The following is a 19,085-nucleotide window of genomic DNA, read 5'->3' on the forward strand; positions in this document are numbered from 1 at the left end:
GGTCCGATAACCTATGAACAACACATAAGTCGGAATTAAACCCCGGTCGCTTAAGAACTAGACTTAACCATAGAGTCCTAACGTTCGCTTTCGCGCTTAACGATTTACTTAATCGCTCGAGTACCCTCGGCTCACACCATTTTTAATAAATCAACCATTAAGGGTTTTAAGGCGATTTTTTCGCGAGTACCTTAACAACTGCCTAATCCACTTTACATAATTGTTTCTTACCCCAATTAGTCATTTAAGGTCCTTAACCAAGGTTTCAAAGTAAGGCGAGGGTAATGGTTCGGTCGTGAAACGCCGTTACTTAAAATGGTCGTTTCTCCTAAACCGTACATCGGAATCAAATGAACTACATATCAAAACGAAGCTCGTAACATGAACTATCTAATCATGGCAATGGTCAAAACCTAGCTGTGAGTTCACGGGTCCTAATGTTAAGAACAAAAACAGCCTAAAGTAAATCGGACATTACGACGGCTATGTTTACGCGATTACCCAAATTTAAACACTCCAATTCAACCCACAATCAATCCACAATCACAACCCAATCAAAACTCCATCCATACTACATCATAACAGCCCCAAACAACTCACATTAATAATTTATACTTATTCCCCACATGAACTAAAAGCTTTACTTAAGTTCTTTAACTAATCACAAGATTTACAACTCCAAACACACAAAACCAACCAATCTCTAAATACACAATAACCATGCCTCTCATGAACCATACCAAACTAACTGTAATTTATACAAAAGTAGGGCTAGGTATGAGATTATACCTTCCTTGATGAGTAAAAGTACTAGGGAGCTTGGAATCACCCTTGAAAATCCTTACCAAAGCTATATCTAAACAAAAACACAAGATCAAAATTTCAATTTCTGATACCAATTTTTGGGGAACCAATTTCTGGATCATTTATATCACAGAACCCTAAAGAGGGAAGGCGCATTAAATACATATTCATATCGATTAATATTTGCATGTAGTAAGCAGTAGACAAAAACGAATTCATTATTTTAAATGAAATCATCCCTATAACCTCATACTAATTAAACATCATAATCTTAGAGAACATTATTTATAATACTATCATACACAATAAGATTTAAATCAGAATTTTTACCTCTTACAATAGCTTTCTGGTCACCGGAAGTCTCAACTCACCCTTGCCCTATTATCCTCAACGCTCTCCAAGCTCCTTTGGATATTCTTGGCTGGATGCAGGAGTCCTCACACGGTCTCTTCCATATTGCTATTTCCCAAGGTATTATTTTCCTGAATTAATCCTGATTGTATATGATACATATAAAATAATCTTTTCTATTATTATGATGTATTCTTAGTAGAGTTTATAGAGAGTGAAGAAGTTTAGCCAGACATATTCAAAGAGAGAATTGAACTTCAGAAATTTTTTGATATCCTTTACATTTTATGTATGGACTTATTTATAGTAGTCCTTCTATATGGTTACAGATTACCGGGATAACCGGTTTCTTTTACATAATTACTAATAATTCTCTTTTGCAGGTTTTTTCCACGAATCTTTTATTTTCTTTGTCTGCCATTTCTTTGTCTGCCATTTCTTCTTTTGTCGTCTCTTCATATTTTCTTCATCTTTATCTTCTGTGTCTGCCATGATATCTTGCAGGATCTGTCATCTTTTCCAGGGAATCTGCTTTTCCTTTTCTTCTTTTTCCATTTTTGTCATTTTGCCTTGATATTTTGTTGTTGAAAGGAATCTTTTATCTTCTGGTAATATAGCTCTTTCATATTTTTTGGTTTTCACCATTCAATTTACAGTGTTTTGGTGTATCACACCATTTTTGTATCATGCAAAGGGATCAGAATTCCCTTTATCATTATCTTTTAGACTGATAATAGGTCTCTTTCTAGGACCTGTTATTCTTTGATAATATTCAGTAGTATGTTTTGCATGATTATATTTCAGGTTTTCTATTTTATCAAGCATTATCTCTAATGCCATAGTACCTGAATTTTGTATAGTATTATCATAATATAAGGTTATTATACTTTCGGTGAAACCTCCACCATGGCTTTCAGAAATGATTATAACTTTCCGAGCTCGTAGTATATCTTGTATTTTGGACCTGAGGGTAGCTAGACCAATGGCTCGTTTTTCACATAACCATTCTGGAATTTGTTAATATCACAGGGATTTGGCAATTTCAAGCTTTTGGTTTCTCCCACAATATCTGCCATATTCCTTCCTAATTTGAATAGTTGGCATATTACTATGGGTTTTCCAACCAGATCAGTTGATGCATCAAAAACTTGTATTCCGTATGAGCCTGCTCCCATTTCCCGTACCATAGCTTCCATGGATTTGACAATTATACTTGGTAGTTTTGATATACAATACATGGTTTCATTTGTTAAGATCTTGTCAACAAAACCATGTATAAACAGGTTATAGACTATGTCAGGTTTTGCATTTTCACAACAAATATATCTGGGATATTTTGTAGATTTTGTCAGTCTGCAAACATCAGGGTTAGATTTATAATCATAATATTTCATCATTTGCTCATATGTTTTCACTATCTCAGGTGAGTGTTTCAGCCTATCACTCATTGATAAATTTGACAGAGTAGTTGATATGTTGGTTGAAGGTGATGGCATGGTTGCAAGCTTTGATGAAAATGTTATAGGTTTTATTGTAGGGATTGCAACTGAAGCTTGTAGAGTTGTTTTGTCTTTTATAGCTTCCATAATTTGTTTCAGAAAATGTTGGTTCTCCTGAACCAGGGTTTCTATCTCCTTTTGGAGTTTGGTGATTTTTCATTATTGGTTGATATATGAGAAGTGACATCAGTGATATATTTCTCAAAATTTTCCATATCCTGCTAAGAACAACAAACAATTAAATTTTCCCTTTACAAAAACAAAATGCATGACATTCAATGGCATTTAATTTTCTAATAATTGATATTAATAATTCATCAATATACCTTCTATTAGGAGTGAAATAATAACCAATGTGTTTTTCTATTTCTAGAAATCCTTTATATGCTTCTTCTAGTTTTTCTGTATTATTTTCATCTAATCCTTCGAGAGCAAAATTTTTTATGAATTCTACAGCTTCTAAGTAGTAGTCCATATTATTAAAGATCCCGATATTATTTTCCATGGTTGAGCTTGTCTGCTAGTATATTCTATTTTCATTGTTTATTTTCTCTACTAAGATAGTCAGCTAACACATTTTTTGTTCCTGATATATTTTTTATTACAAAATCATAACAACAGAAAAAAGATTGCCATTTTCTTCTTTTATTTAATTCTGGTAATAATTCTATTTTATTAGTAATAAAGGCTTTTACTTGAGTATTATCTGTTCTTACTACAAATTTAACAGGCAATAAATGATAATGAAACTTCTTAATCCCATATTTTACAGCTAATAGTTCTTTTTCATTTATGTGGTAGTTTGATTCATTAGGTTTCCAAGTTCCTCCTGCATATCCACATATATGTGGCTTTTCTTTATCTATGTCATCCTTCTCATATGCTATTAGGACTGCTCCCCATCCTATATCGCTAGCATCAGTATATAATTCTAAATGATCTGTTTCTATGGGTATTCTATGTTTTGGTAAATCTTTCACCTTTTCCTTAAGAATTTTTATACAATTTTCATGTTCTTTTGTCCATTCAAAAGGTTTATTTTTTGTTAGTTCCTGTAATGGTTTTCTTAATTTAGGTAAGTCTTTAATATGATCTGAGGCATAATTTACTATTCCTAAAAACTGTTGTACCTCTTTTTTGTTTTCTAATTTATCCTTAAAATTTACAATCTTTGTTACTATATGATCTTGTAATTGTATACCTTCTTTATCTATTTTGTATCCTAAATATTCTATCTTATTCTTAAAGATTTCAGATTTCTTTTCAGACAATAATATTCCATGCTGGTTTATTGTTTTTATAAATTGCTCTAAATGTTTTATATGCTCTTCTAGAGTTTCACTATATATTAATATATCGTCTACATATACTATGCAGAAATCTTTTAATTTTCTAAAGATTTGGTCCATTCTTCTTTGAAATATTTGTGGCGCATTTTTTAATCCAAAGGGTAATACTATCCATTCATAATGTCCTTGCGGAGCACTAAAGGCTGTTAAAGGCCTTGATTTTATTTGCCAAAATCCACTTTTACAATCGAATTTACTAAACCATTTCTTATTTCCTAGTCTATTTATAAGATTTCTTTTATATGGTAAGAAATATCCATCAAATATAGTTTTCTTATTTAATTCTCTATAGTCTATTACCATACGGGCTTTTCCCCTTTTCTGTTCATTATGTTTTCTTACAAGGAAAGCCGGGCTGCTATGTGGACTTTTACTTTCTTGTATTAATTTTAGTTTTAATAATTCATTGGTTTGATTATCAAATTCTTTTTGGTCTGAAGGGCTATACCTTATAGGTTTAGATCTTATTATATCATTAGGGTTTAATAATTTTATTTCAGCATATATCTTTTCCTTATCCCATAAACTCATAGGATTTTCTCCGAAGTTGGATTTTAATAAATTATTATATTTTTCAGTTAATTCTTGTAGATTATTATTTCTTTCTATTCTTAGATTGTTTATTCTTATAGTATTTATAGTACTTATTGGCATAATTCTTTTTAATACTATCCACTTATTACACGGAGTTTGTAATGATAGGGTATTTGAAGTTACTATATGTGTTTTAAAATAATCTAAGAAGTTATTTCCTAATAATATAGATGCTTCATCTTATTCTGATATACAATAGGTAGACTGAATAATGTTTTATTTAGCTTTATTCTCATGTTTTTTGCTATTACATCTAATTCCTTCTTTTGTTCATTAAATCCTGATACCCTAGTTCTATGTGCATTAGATTTTTCCCATCTATATGAAGCTAAAACTTCCTTTTTTACTAGACATAGATCTGCTCCACTATCTATAAATATTTTTTGTTTTAGGAATTTATATTTTTTATATTCTACATCTGCTTCTATGTATATTGCTACCATTCCTCCCAATTGCTTTCACTAGATGATTCATAATTTATAAAGTTTATTTCATTATCCGTTTCACTAATATAAAACTCTTCATATTCATACCATCTATTGTCATCTTCTTTAATTTGTTCTATTTCCATTATGAATTGTGATGTATTTATATATTTTACTTTCTTTTCTTTCAGTTTAGGACATTTATTAGCATAATGTCCTTTTTCATTACAATTCCAACATTTACATTCACTTATATCTTTCTTTTTAAAAGGTTTTCTTCTAAACTTTCTCTTATTTTTATATCTTCTCCTATTTTCTGGTGTATTTCTAAATTTCCTAAATCTTTTTCTCTTATATCTGTTGTATTTATAGGATAATTATTTCTATTTTGTTTGCTTCTGTACTTATCATATGATTTTTTCTTATTATACCTCTTCTTATAGTTCCTATAGGGTTTTTTATCTTCACATCCAAATACTAGTCTTCTTTCAGTGAATCCACATATTTCTCTTAATCCTAGTTTTTTATCCTTTTTAACCTTCTGTTGTACCCTATATTCTTCACATTTTCTCATTAGATATCCTCTTAGTACTCTTATTCTTTCACCCAGAGTGTTCTCACGGGTTCTAACTTATTATATTCCTTAGTTATCTCAGTATTATAAGGTTCTGGTAAATGATCATAATATAATTGTTGGTATATATGTCCTTCTTCGGGTAAGAATCTAGCTTCATAAAAGAATTTAGTAAAACTTATAGTATATTCTGGTAATTGTTAATTTTACAGCATTTCATGTTATTTAGATTCATTATTATTTCTATTTTTCTTTCTATTAGAACTTGGTCTCTAGCTACTATCCAAGGTTCTCCTAAGAATTCTCTTTTTAATATCATATCAAATATTTGTAACATTGATTTCCAATCCGTTGCATACCTTAGTACTTCAGTTTTTAACTGATATTCTATGGATTCTATCCAATATGCTACCTTTCCAATTAACGTTTTTGAGATCAAGTTATAAGTATATTCTAACTCATCTGTATGAAAAAAAAAAAAAAAAAAAAAAAAAAAAAAAAAAAAAAAAAAAAAAAAAAAAAAAAAAAAAAAAAAAAAAAAAAAAAAAATTCTATTATCTGCTATATACATTCCTAAATTCCAATCAGTTATTCTCCTGCTAATTTCTTGTTCTTCATATACATTATCTAAGTCTAAAAAGTATCCATTTAAGTTTACGCCTTGTGATATTGATCCTATGAATTCTTTAAATTCATTATGTTGTCCTATTGGTATGTGTTTTGGTATCGTGTTCCTATATCTTGTTATAACTTCCATATTATGGTCGGTTACTTCTTCTTCTGGATAGTTATCCATCTCCTCATTTTTTATTCCTTCAGTTTCTATATCAGTATAATTATTTTTATCTTCTTGGTCACTATTCGATTCTTGTTTTATTACTGCATTTACATTTTTCATTCTTTCTAAAGCTTCTATTATATTTTTATTTTCTATTTCCATTTCAGAATTTTCCTCATAACTACTGTTATATTCTTCTATTATATTCACCGTTTTTCCTAAATTATCTTGTTCCGATTCACTAGTGCTTGTATTATTATTTGTAGATACAGTACTAGAAACTTCACTTGTATCCTTTTTTTTGTCTTTTAACTTATTTAATTGCCTTTTCAATATTTCTATTTCTTTTTTATTTTCTTCTGTTTTTTCATTTAATTCCTTTTTTGTTTGTCTTAAATCTCTTTTTACCTCTTTTAGTTCTTTTTTAGTTTCTTTATATTTTATTTTATATTTTTTATATTTTTCTAACCATTCTTCATTAGTATTTAATCGTAGTTTTTTATTCTCCGTCCTTATTTCTTCTACTTCTTTCTTTTGTTGTTCTAATTTTGACTTTAAATATTCTATCACAGTTGTATCAATCTTAAACTCAGCTTTGTTTTCACTAGTTGTTTCCTTTTTTAATGGTTCATACTTATATTTTTCCTTTCTAAAATTTCTTTTCCATGATTCTTTAAAAATGTTATCACGTTATATTCTTTTTGTTCTTTAGTTTCCATTAGAATTTTCCTTTTTTACTAAGTTGTCCCAAATTTTCTAATACATTTCCTATTGGTTCAGATATATTAGGTTTCATTTTACTTATATCTATCATCATTGGCTCATTAACTCTTCTACATGCATTTATGGCTTTTAGTTCTGGCTTATTTGTAATTTCTTTTTCTGGTATAATTTTTTGTTTTCCTTCTTCTAATTTTATTAACTTGTCTAGTATCATTTTTAAAGTAGGTATTTCAGAATTATTCCATAAGCTTGTTAATTCTTCTCTTATTATTTGTCTCAAATTTTCTTGATTATCTTGTTTTTCTACCAATCTCATTATTGCATTTAGTTTTTCCTTAACTATTATTTCTTCCCATAATTTTTTTATAAATTCTGAGTCTGACATTTTATTATTTGTAGATTCGCTTCTTCCAACCATTTCCAACATCTATCCAATATTTACTAGTATTTTTACTCTGTTCTTCTAATTTCTTAATATCATTTTCTAATTTTGTTTGTCTTTCCTTATATTCTAAGTATTTTATTTGTGAATCTATTTCGCTTTCTAACATACTCTGTATTTTCTTTAACTTTCTTTCTTATTCTTTAATTTTCTTGTATATTCATAGTTTTTCTATAAATCTTTCTTTTCCTTGATCTACTATCTTTATTCCATTATTATTAATTTTATAATTTATCATTTTTAAGAAATCGCTTCCTAATAATAATTCACTCGAACTATCATATTCTATTACTCCTATATTTATATTGTATTCCAAGTCTAATATTTTAAACTTTAAATTAGTACATTTAGTAATAAATATTTCTCTATCATTTTCTGCATATCTGTAAGTCTGAGGTTCTATCCATTTACAATTTTCTTCATTTACCTTGCTTATATGAATAAAACTTTTGGTAGCTCCGGTATTAATTTCTGCTATACAGTCTCTTGTTATTGTTTCGTCAAATATTATTATTTTTATTTTCAAACTATCAGTATCTATTTTTATTAAATCTATCTTTCTACTCGTCATACTCATTGATCTAATTAATCTTATAGGATTTTGTTCTTTTCTAAAACTTAATCTAGATCCTTCTAATATTGGTTTAATTCTTTGCCTTGGAATCATTTGTCTATTGCTAAAATCTATTGTAATTTCTTCTGGGATTGTTATTTGAGATTCTTTTTTATGTTCAATTTTTTCTAATATCATTATATAACTTTGGTACTATTATTCCTAATTCTGTTTGTTTCTTTACGTGATGGTTTCCAGTCATAGCATAAACCATTTTGGTTTCTATACTAATAACTTTACTTCCTTTTTGCATTTTTATTCCATCTAACTTATAGTATAATGTTAAAGATCTTTCTTTATTTTCATCCCTTAGTGATATACTGAAATCGGGTTGTATTATAAATTTTAATTTCTGATATATCAAGTTTCCTTTTATTACCGCTATTAATGAATCTTGTATATTTCCTATTATTCTATCATCCAATACATATATCTGTATAGGAGTATCGATATTTTTCTGAAAATATGCCTTTATTGTAAATTCTATTGCTCCAAAATATATATTTTTAGTTTATTTGCTTCCTTTTGTTTTAATTGGATAATTCTCTTTTATTAATCCATCTGTTTATTAAATTCATTCTTGTTTTTCCATTTATTGTATCTATATCTATTACATTCTCATGTTTGTGGGATATATACTAACTTCCTTATTTCTTTCAAAATATGATGTCTTGAATATCTTTTTTATTGTTAATTCTTCTGTTTCACTTTGAATTTGATTATATATATACTGGTTTAAAACTTAGGGTTTGTGATGTTCCTCCTTCGTATTATCCATTGATAATATATATCTTGTTTTTCACTTATTTCTTCTAATGACATTTTATCCATCTATATTTTATCCAGTTATATTATTTGTTAAAATTATTCTTTTAAGTCCTTGTATCTTAGTTTATCATTTCTAAATGTTATTATCATATTTCCAAGTTGTTGGTAAATTCCTCATAATTTCTTCGTTATTCTCTCTTGTCCATGTTATTTTATTTTTTTTCTTCTAGTAATTTTTCCAGATCTATTTCTAATTTTTCTTGATTTTTTATTAATTGCTTTAGTTTTCTATTATTTCTAGTTATTGCATTTGGATCTGTCCAATTCATTTTTTAATTTTTTGTCTTAAATCATCTATTAGTCTATATTGTTCAGTTAATACTTCTTTTAAATCTTTTATTTCGATTTCTAAATTAGTTTCTTTAATAAATTTTTCTCGTTTTAATAAAAACTTTTCTTCCTCTAGTCTCCTAATTTTTTCATCTCTTTCTTCTAACATTGTTTGTAATATAGCTATAATATCTAATTTTTCACTTATTATTTGCATGCTTATTTTACAACTTTCAATATGTTGATTATTAGCCTATTATATGTTGGTTCTTTATCAGCTATATACTGAATTGATCGTATCCTTAAATCTTCCATAAGTCAGATTAATTGTCTCTATAAAATTTTCTTACACATCTGTTGTGTTACTTTGTTTTCTACTATAAATAAAATTAATAGAGTTGCTATTATTTTAGATTTATATCTTTTATTCCTTTCTCTATTTATTCTTGTCGGGGGTCTCATTTAACCTTCAAATTTTATTCCATTTTTACTATTCATGTACCTTTTACTATTCATTAGTTACTATTCACGGCTACTTTTGCTACAGTGTTTTACTGTTCATTTTCCGCCTATTACTGGCTCTGATACCAATTTTTGGGGAACCAATTTCTGGATCGTTTATATATCACAGAACCCTAAAGAGGGAAGGCGCATTAAAATACATATTCATATCGATTAATATTTGCATGTAGTAAGCAGTAGACAAAAACGAATTCATTATTTTAAATGAAATCATCCCTATAACCTCATACTAATTAAACATCATAATCTTAGAGAACATTATTTTATAATACTATCATACACAATAAGATTTAAATCAGAATTTTTACCTCTTACAATAGCTTTCTGGTCACCGGAAGTCTCAACTCACCCTTGCCCTATTATCCTCAACGCTCTCCAAGCTCCTTTGGATATTCTTGGCTGGATGCAGGAGTCCTCACACGGTCTCTTCCATATTGCTATTTCCCAAGGTTTCCAATTTTTGGGGAACCAATTTCTGGATCGTTTATATATCACAGAACCCTAAAGAGGGAAGGCGCATTAAAATACATATTCATATCGATTAATATTTGCATGTAGTAAGCAGTAGACAAAAACGAATTCATTATTTTAAATGAAATCATCCCTATAACCTCATACTAATTAAACATCATAATCTTAGAGAACATTATTTTATAATACTATCATACATAATAAGATTTAAATCAGAATTTTTACCTCTATAATAGCTTTCTGGTCACCGGAAGTCTCAACTCACCCTTGCCCTATTATCCTCAACGCTCTCCAAGCTCCTTTGGATATTCTTGGCTGGATGCAGGAGTCCTCACACGGTCTCTTCCATATTGCTATTTCCCAAGGTATTATTTTCCTAAATTAATCCTGATTGTATATGATACATATAAAATAATCTTTTCTATTATTATGATGTATTCTTAGTAGAGTTTATAGAGAGTGAAGAAGTTTAGCCAGACATATTCAAAGAGAGAATTGAACTTCAGAAAAAAAAATTTGATATCCTTTACATTTTATGTATGGACTTATTTAGTAGTCCTTCTATATGGTTACAGATTACCGGGATAACCGGTTTCTTTTACATAATTACTAATAATTCTCTTTTGCAGGTTTTTTCCACGAATCTTTTATTTTCTTTGTCTGCCATTTCTTTGTCTGCCATTTCTTCTTTTGTCATCTCTTCATATTTTCTTCATCTTTATCTTCTGTGTCTGCCATGATATCTGCAGGATCGTCATCTTTTCCAGGAATCTGCTTTTTCCTTTTCTTCTTTTTTCCATTTTGTCATTTTGCCTTGATATTTTGTTGTTGAAAGGAATCTTTTTCTTCTGGTAATATAGCTCTTTCATATTTTTTGGTTTTCAACATTCATTGTACAGTGTTTGGTGTATCACACCATTTTTTGTATCATGCAAAGGGATCAGAATTCCCTTATCATTATATTTTAGGACTGATAAGTAGGTCTCTTTTCTAGGACCTGTTATTCTTTGATAATATTCAGTAGTATGTTTTGCATGATTATATTTCAGGTTTCTATTTTATCAAGCATTATCTCTAATGCCATAGTACCTGAATTTTTGTATAGTATTATCATAATTATAAGGTTATTATGCTTTCGGTGAAACCTCCACCATGGCTTTCAGAATGATATAACTTCCGAGCTCGTAGTATATCTTGTATTTGGACCTGAGGGTAGCTAGACCAATGGCTCGTTTTTCACTAACCATTCTCTGAATTTGTTAATATCACAGGGATTTGGCAATTTTAAGCTTTGGTTTCTCCCACCAATATCTTGCCATATTCCTTCCTAATTTGAATAGTTGGCATATTACTATGGGGTTTTCCAACCAGATCAGTTGATGCACTCAAAAACTTGTATTCCGTATGAGCCTGCTCCCATTTTCCCGTACCATAGCTTCCATGGATTAGACAATTATACTTGGTAGTTTTTGATATACAATACATGGTTTCATTTGTTAAGATCTTGTCAACAAAACCAATGTATAAACAGGTTATAGACTAGTCAGGTTTTGCATTTTCACAACAAATATATCTGGGATATTTTGTAGATTTTGTCAGTCTGCAAACATCAGGGTTAGATTATAATCATAATATTTCATCATTTGCTCATATGTTTTCACTATCTCAGGTGAGTGTTTCAGCCTATCACTCATTGATAAATTTGACAGAGTAGTTGATATGTTGGTTGAAGGTGATAGCATGGTTGCAAGCTTTGATGAAAATGTCATAGGTTTTATTGTAGGGATTGCAACTGAAGCTTGTAGAGTTGTTTTGTCTTTTATAGCTTCCATAATTTATTTTAGAAAATGTTGGTTTTCCTGAACCAGGGTTTCTATCTCCTTTTGGAGTTTGGTGATTTTTTCATTATTGGTTGATATATGAGAAGTGACATCAGTGATATATTTCTCAAAATTTTCCATATCCTGCTAAGAACAACAAACAATTAAATTTTCCCTTTACAAAAACAAAATGCATGACATTCAATGGCATTTAATTTTCTAATAATTGATATTAATAATTTATCAATATACCTTCTATTAGGAGTGAAATAATAACCAATGTGTTTTTCTATTTCAAGAAATCCTTTATATGCTTCTTCTAGTTTTTCTGTATTATTTTCATCTAATCCTTCGAGAGCAAATTTTTTTATGAATTCTACAGCTTCTAAAGTAGTAGTCCATATTATTAAAGATCCCGATATTATTATTCCATGGTTGAGCTTGTCTGCTAGTATATTCTATTTTCATTGTTTATTTTCTCTACTAAGATAGTCAGCTAACACATTTTTTGTTCCTGATATATTTTTTATTACAAAATCATAACAACAGAAAAAAGATTGCCATTTTCTTCTTTTATTTAATTCTGGTAATAATTCTATTTTATTAGTAATAAAGGCTTTTACTTGAGTATTATCTGTTCTTACTACAAATTTAACAGGCAATAAATGATAATGAAACTTCTTAATCCCATATTTTACAGCTAATAGTTCTTTTTCATTTATGTGGTAGTTTGATTCATTAGGTTTCCAAGTTCCTCCTGCATATCCACATATATGTGGCTTTTCTTTATCTATGTCATCCTTCTCATATGTTATTAGGACTGCTCCCCATCCTATATCGCTAGCATCAGTATATAATTCTAAATGATCTGTTTCTATGGGTATTCTATGTTTTGGTAAATCTTTCACCTTTTCCTTAAGAATTTTTATACAATTTTCATGTTCTTTTGTCCATTCAAAAGGTTTATTTTTTGTTAGTTCCTGTAATGGTTTTCTTAATTTAGGTAAGTCTTTAATATGATCTGAGGCATAATTTACTATTCCTAAAAACTGTTGTACCTCTTTTTTGTTTTCTAATTTATCCTTAAAATTTACAATCTTTGTTACTATATGATCTTGTAACTGTATACCTTCTTTATCTATTTTGTATCCTAAATATTCTATCTTATTCTTAAAGATTTCAGATTTCTTTTCAGACAATAATATTCCATGCTGGTTTATTGTTTTGATAAATTGCTCTAAATGTTTTATATGCTCTTCTAGAGTTTCACTATATATTAATATATCGTCTACATATACTATGCAGAAATCTTTTAATTTTCTAAAGATTTGGTCCATTCTTCTTTGAAATATTTACCTCTTACAATAGGTAAATATTTACCTTACCAGAAAGCTATTGTAAAGAGGGTTAAAATATTTCAAAGAAGAATGGACCAAATCTTTAGAGAATTAAAAGATTTCTGCATAGTATATGTAGACGATATATTAATATATAGTGAAACTCTAGAAGAGCATATAAAACATTTAGAGCAATTTATAAAAACAATAAACCAGCATGGAATATTATTGTCTGAAAAGAAATCTGAAATATTTAAGAATAAGATAGAATATTTAGGATACAAAATAGATAAAGAAGGTATACAATTACAAGATCATATAGTAACAAAGATTGTAAATTTTAAGGATAAATTAGAAAACAAAAAAGAGGTACAACAGTTTTTAGGAATAGTAAATTATGCCTCAGATCATATTAAAGACTTACCTAAATTAAGAAAATCATTACAGGAACTAACAAAAAATAAACCTTTTGAATGGACAAAAGAACATGAAAATTGTATAAAAATTCTTAAGGAAAAGGTGAAAGATTTACCAAAACATAGAATACCCATAGAAACAGATCATTTAGAATTATATACTGATGCTAGCGATATAGGATGGGAGCAGTCCTAATAGCATATGAGAAGGATGACATAGATAAAGAAAAGCCACATATATGTGGATATGCAGGAGGAACTTGTAAACCTAATGAATCAAACTACCACATAAATGAAAAAGAACTATTAGCTGTAAAATATGGGATTAAGAAGTTTCATTATCATTTATTGCCTGTTAAATTTGTAGTAAGAACAGATAATACTCAAGTAAAAGCCTTTATTACTAATAAAATAGAATTATTACCAGAATTAAATAAAAGAAGAAAATGGCAATCTTTTTAATAGTTGTTATGATTTTGTAATAAAAAATATATCAGGAACAAAAAATGTGTTAGCTGACTATCTTAGTAGAGAAAATAAACAATGAAAATAGAATATACAAGCAGACAAGCTCAACCATGGAAAATAATATCGGGATCTTTAATAATATGGATTACTACTTTAGAAGCTGTAGAATTCATAAAAAATTTTGCTCTTGAAGGATTAGATGAAAATAATACAGAAAAACTAGAAGAAGCATATAAAGGATTTCTAGAAATAGAAAAACATATTGGTTATTATTTCACTCCTAATAGAAGGTATATTGATGAATTATTAATATCAATTATTAGAAAATTAAATGCCATTGAATGTCATGCATTTTGTTTTTGTAAAGGGAAAATTTAATTGTTTGTTGTTCTTAGCAGGATATGGAAAATTTTGAGAAATATATCACTGATGTCACTTCTCATATATCAACCAATAATGAGAAAATCACCAAACTCCAAAAGGAGATAGAAACCCTAGTTCAGGAGAACCAACATTTTCTGAAACAAATTATGGAAGCTATAAAAGACAAAACAACTCTACAAGCTTCAGTTGCAATCCCTACAATAAAACCTATAACATTTTCATCAAAGCTTGCAACCATGCCATCACCTTCAACTAATATATCAACTACTCTGTCAAATTTATCAATGAGTGATAGGCTGAAACACTCACCTGAGATAGTGAAAACATATGAGCAAATGATGAAATATTATGATTATAAATCTAACCCTGATGTTTGCAGACTGAAAAAATCTACAAAATATCCCAGATATATTTGTTGTGAAAATGCAAAACCTGACATAGTCTATAACCTGTTTATATATGGTTTTGTTGACAAGATCTTAACAAATGAAACCATGTATTGTATATCAAAATTACCAAGTATAATTGTCAAATCCATGGAAGCTATGGTACGGGAAATGGGAGCAGGCTCATACGGAATACAAGTTTTTGATGCATCAACTGATCTAGTTGGAAAACCCATAGTAATATGCCAACTATTTAAATTAGGAAGGAATATGGCAGATATTGTGGGAGAAACCAAAAGCTTGAAATTGCCAAATCCCTGTGATATTAACAAATTCCAAGAATGGTTATGTGAAAAACGAGCCATTGGTCTAGCTACCCTCAGGTCCAAAATACAAGATATACTACGAGCTCGGAAAGTTATAATCATTTCTGAAAGCCATGGTGGAGGTTTCACCGAAAGTATAATAACCTTATATTATGATAATACTATACAAAATTCAGGTACTATGGCATTAGAGATAATGCTTGATAAAATAGAAAACCTGAAATATAATCATGCAAAACATACTACTGAATATTATCAAAGAATAACAGGTCCTAGAAAGAGACCTATTATCAGTCTAAAAGATAATGATAAAGGGAATTCTGATCCCTTTGCATGATACAAAAATGGTGTGATACACCAAAACACTGTAAATTGAATGGTGAAAACCAAAAAATATGAAAGAGCTATATTACCAGAAGATAAAAGATTCCTTTCAACAACAAAATATCAAGGCAAAATGACAAAAATGGAAAAAAAAGAAAAGGAAAAGCAGATTCCCTAGAAAAGATGACAGATCCTGCAAGATATCATGGCAGACACAGAAGATAAAGATGAAGAAAATATGAAGAGACGACAAAAGAAGAAATGGCAGACAAAGAAATGGCAGACAAAGAAAATAAAAGATTCGTGGAAAAAACCTGCAAAAGAGAATTATTAGTAATTATGTAAAAGAAACCGGTTATCCCGGTAATCTGTAACCATATAGAATGACTAATATAAATAAGTCCATACATAAAATGTAAAGGATATCAAAAAATTATACCAGTTCAATTCTCTCTTTGAATATGTCTGGCTAAACTTTTCACTCTCTATAAACTCTACTAAGAATATATCATAATAATAGAAAAGATTATTTTATATGTATCATATACAATCAGGATTAATTCAGGAAAATAATACCTTGGGAAATAGCAATATGGAAGAGACCGTGTGAGGACTCCTGCATCCAGCCAAGAATATCCAAAGGAGCTTGGAGAGCGTTGAGGATAATAGGGCAAGGGTGAGTTGAGACTTCCGGTGACCAGAAAGCTATTGTAAGAGGTAAAAATTCTGATTTAAATCTTATTGTTTATGATAGCATTATAAAATAATGTTCTCTAATATTATGATGTTTAATTAGTTTGAGGTTATAGGGATGATTTCATTTAAAATAATGAATTCATTTTTGTCTACTTGTTACATACTTGTGTTAAATCAATTTGATTGTGAAAACACTATATTCAACCCCCTTCTACGGTGTTGTGTGACCTAACATATTTTTGATGAAGAATCAACTATTGGATTATGGTCTGTATGTGGACAAGATCCCAATTTTCTGTGACAACACAAGTGTCATTGCCATCACTGAAAATCCTGTGTAGCACTCAAAGATAAAACACATAGATATCAAGTACCACTTCATCAGAGAACATGTTATGAATGGTATAGTGGAACTTCATTTTGTTCCAAGTGAGTAGCAACTTGCAGACATCTTTACCAAGCCACTTGATGAGTCTTCATTTACTAGGTTGGTAAGTGAGTTAGGTATGTTTAATTATTCCTAAAAGTTATTTTGATGTCTAAGCAATTTGAAGCGCAGTCAGAAATAAGTTTGACTTCATTAAAGATACAAGTCAAGATTTGCAAGTGGTCAGATCCTGACAATAACCATCAGGATTTGCCAGCTGTCAGATCCTGACACCAAAATCAGGACTTGCTACAGGTAAATAGTGATAGTATTCTACGGATAAGAATTATCCGTTGAAAGTCAAAATATTTCTGGGTACCTTATTATTCAACAGATAATGGTATAACATGTATCCGTTAAGTTGATTTAATCTTAATCATAATTCCAAATCCTAGCCGACGACTATACTTACAGCGTGTACGTATCTGTCGATGGAATAATTTTGGAATTTCTACCGTCTACTTTATTTTTAAATGGTTTTTTCAGAAAATCTCATTGGATACTTTATTTTATTTTTAATTATATATTCATCCTTTTCAAAGTTAGTATAAAAGCCCAATTCATTTATGTATTTCACTTTTATCTCTCTCTGAATTTCTTAGCAACTTTTACTCTCTTCATCTCCAAAAATCCCATTTTTCTATAACTGCTCTCTAATCACAACGGTGTAACACCCCCAGATCCGGGGTCGGGGATCCGGGTCGTCACGGTCTTTCTTTCCACAATATCACTTAACTTAATTAATAATAAATAACCTCATACTGTGACCCCACACTAACACACAGCACAACACGTTATAGTCTCAGAGATGAAATTGAAATAAATACAAGTCCTTGAATCCATAATTTAAAAGTTATTACAACCCAAAATGATTACTTGATAAGTTTACAGTTAATTGCCATTATCTGCCACAAGTTATAATTATACATAATTGATTCCCAAAAGTAGAATGCCTGATCTACAAATAGGTCTACCTCTGCGGCTATAGCAGCTACGATATCAACGGGAAGACGCAGGACGCTTCCCACGCGCTTGCGCTGGGGCTGCTTGAGTCTGGCCATCTTTCCTAACTGTTGTTGTGTGATGCAGAAATGAAGCAAGAGTGAGCATTACAGCTCGCAAGATAATATAGTGTAAACAATAATGCAAGTATCTAAATGGATAACTTACTGGGAACCTTTATCAAGTGTAAGGTAATTACTTACTGGATATAAGCTTAAAAGAAGATGAAGTTACCAATTACTTCACTATACTTATACCATTTTATAAAACTACTTGAACTACCACTGTTCAAAGTATTATAGGTTTCAAAAGGTCATCCCATAGATGAGACCACAAGTTAAGACTTGAATAAATTCAATCTTTGAAATATTATTGAATGAAATGAAGTTACGAGATACTTTATTTAGTCCCGATATATATATATCCACATATATATCTCTTATATATTTCCTGGAAACCTCTGTTATGTAAAGTATGAACAGAGTTTGTACCATCCAATGAATTTTGGAAAGGAAAAGAATTTTGGCATAAACCCGATATCTTGCTGATCAGGCAAAAATACCAATAAGTAACCTTTTCTACTAGTAGATGGACGAATTCCCCACTGGTCATCACCCTGGCCGTAATAAGACCTTATGCTGGACTGCCACTCAACCACTTACGCATTTGATGGACTCCCACTGAGCCACTTACACTTTCATGGACGTTGACTGAGCCCATGTTGCTTATACCGACTCAATAGATGGACTTACTTCCCGAACGTTGGGTAAGTAATCAATTCATTCTTCAAAACAACAACCTTGTTGCGAAATATAAATACACCACAAAGCCGGATCCCTCAGGTTTTGAGCGAGTATTTTAATCCCCTTCGAAAGGAAGATCTTAAATAAAAAAATGAGTTTTGGGATCCGCTCTAACTTTTAAAAATCATTTTGAAGACTCGAAAATATTTTTAAGAATGTTTGGAGTAATGCTAATTTAATGAAATAAATCAGTCCCGATATATTAGAAAATATCTGAATATTATTATTTAAATAATATTTCCATAAGGATAATCTCTATATAAATAATTTGAAGTAGAAGTTTTAAAACTCATACTTGAAATGAATATTAAATAACCAAAGATATACTTATACGAAAGTACTATCTTTATTTGAATAATCGAAAATAAGTTTATTTATCAAAACATTATTCTTTAATAAAATAAAGAATATTATTTAGTAAATAATCGGAGTCATAAGTCCTCGAATGAATAT

The sequence above is a fragment of the Apium graveolens genome, chromosome 2 (assembly GCF_009905375.1).
Source record: "Apium graveolens cultivar Ventura chromosome 2, ASM990537v1, whole genome shotgun sequence".
NCBI lineage: Eukaryota > Viridiplantae > Streptophyta > Magnoliopsida > Apiales > Apiaceae > Apium > Apium graveolens.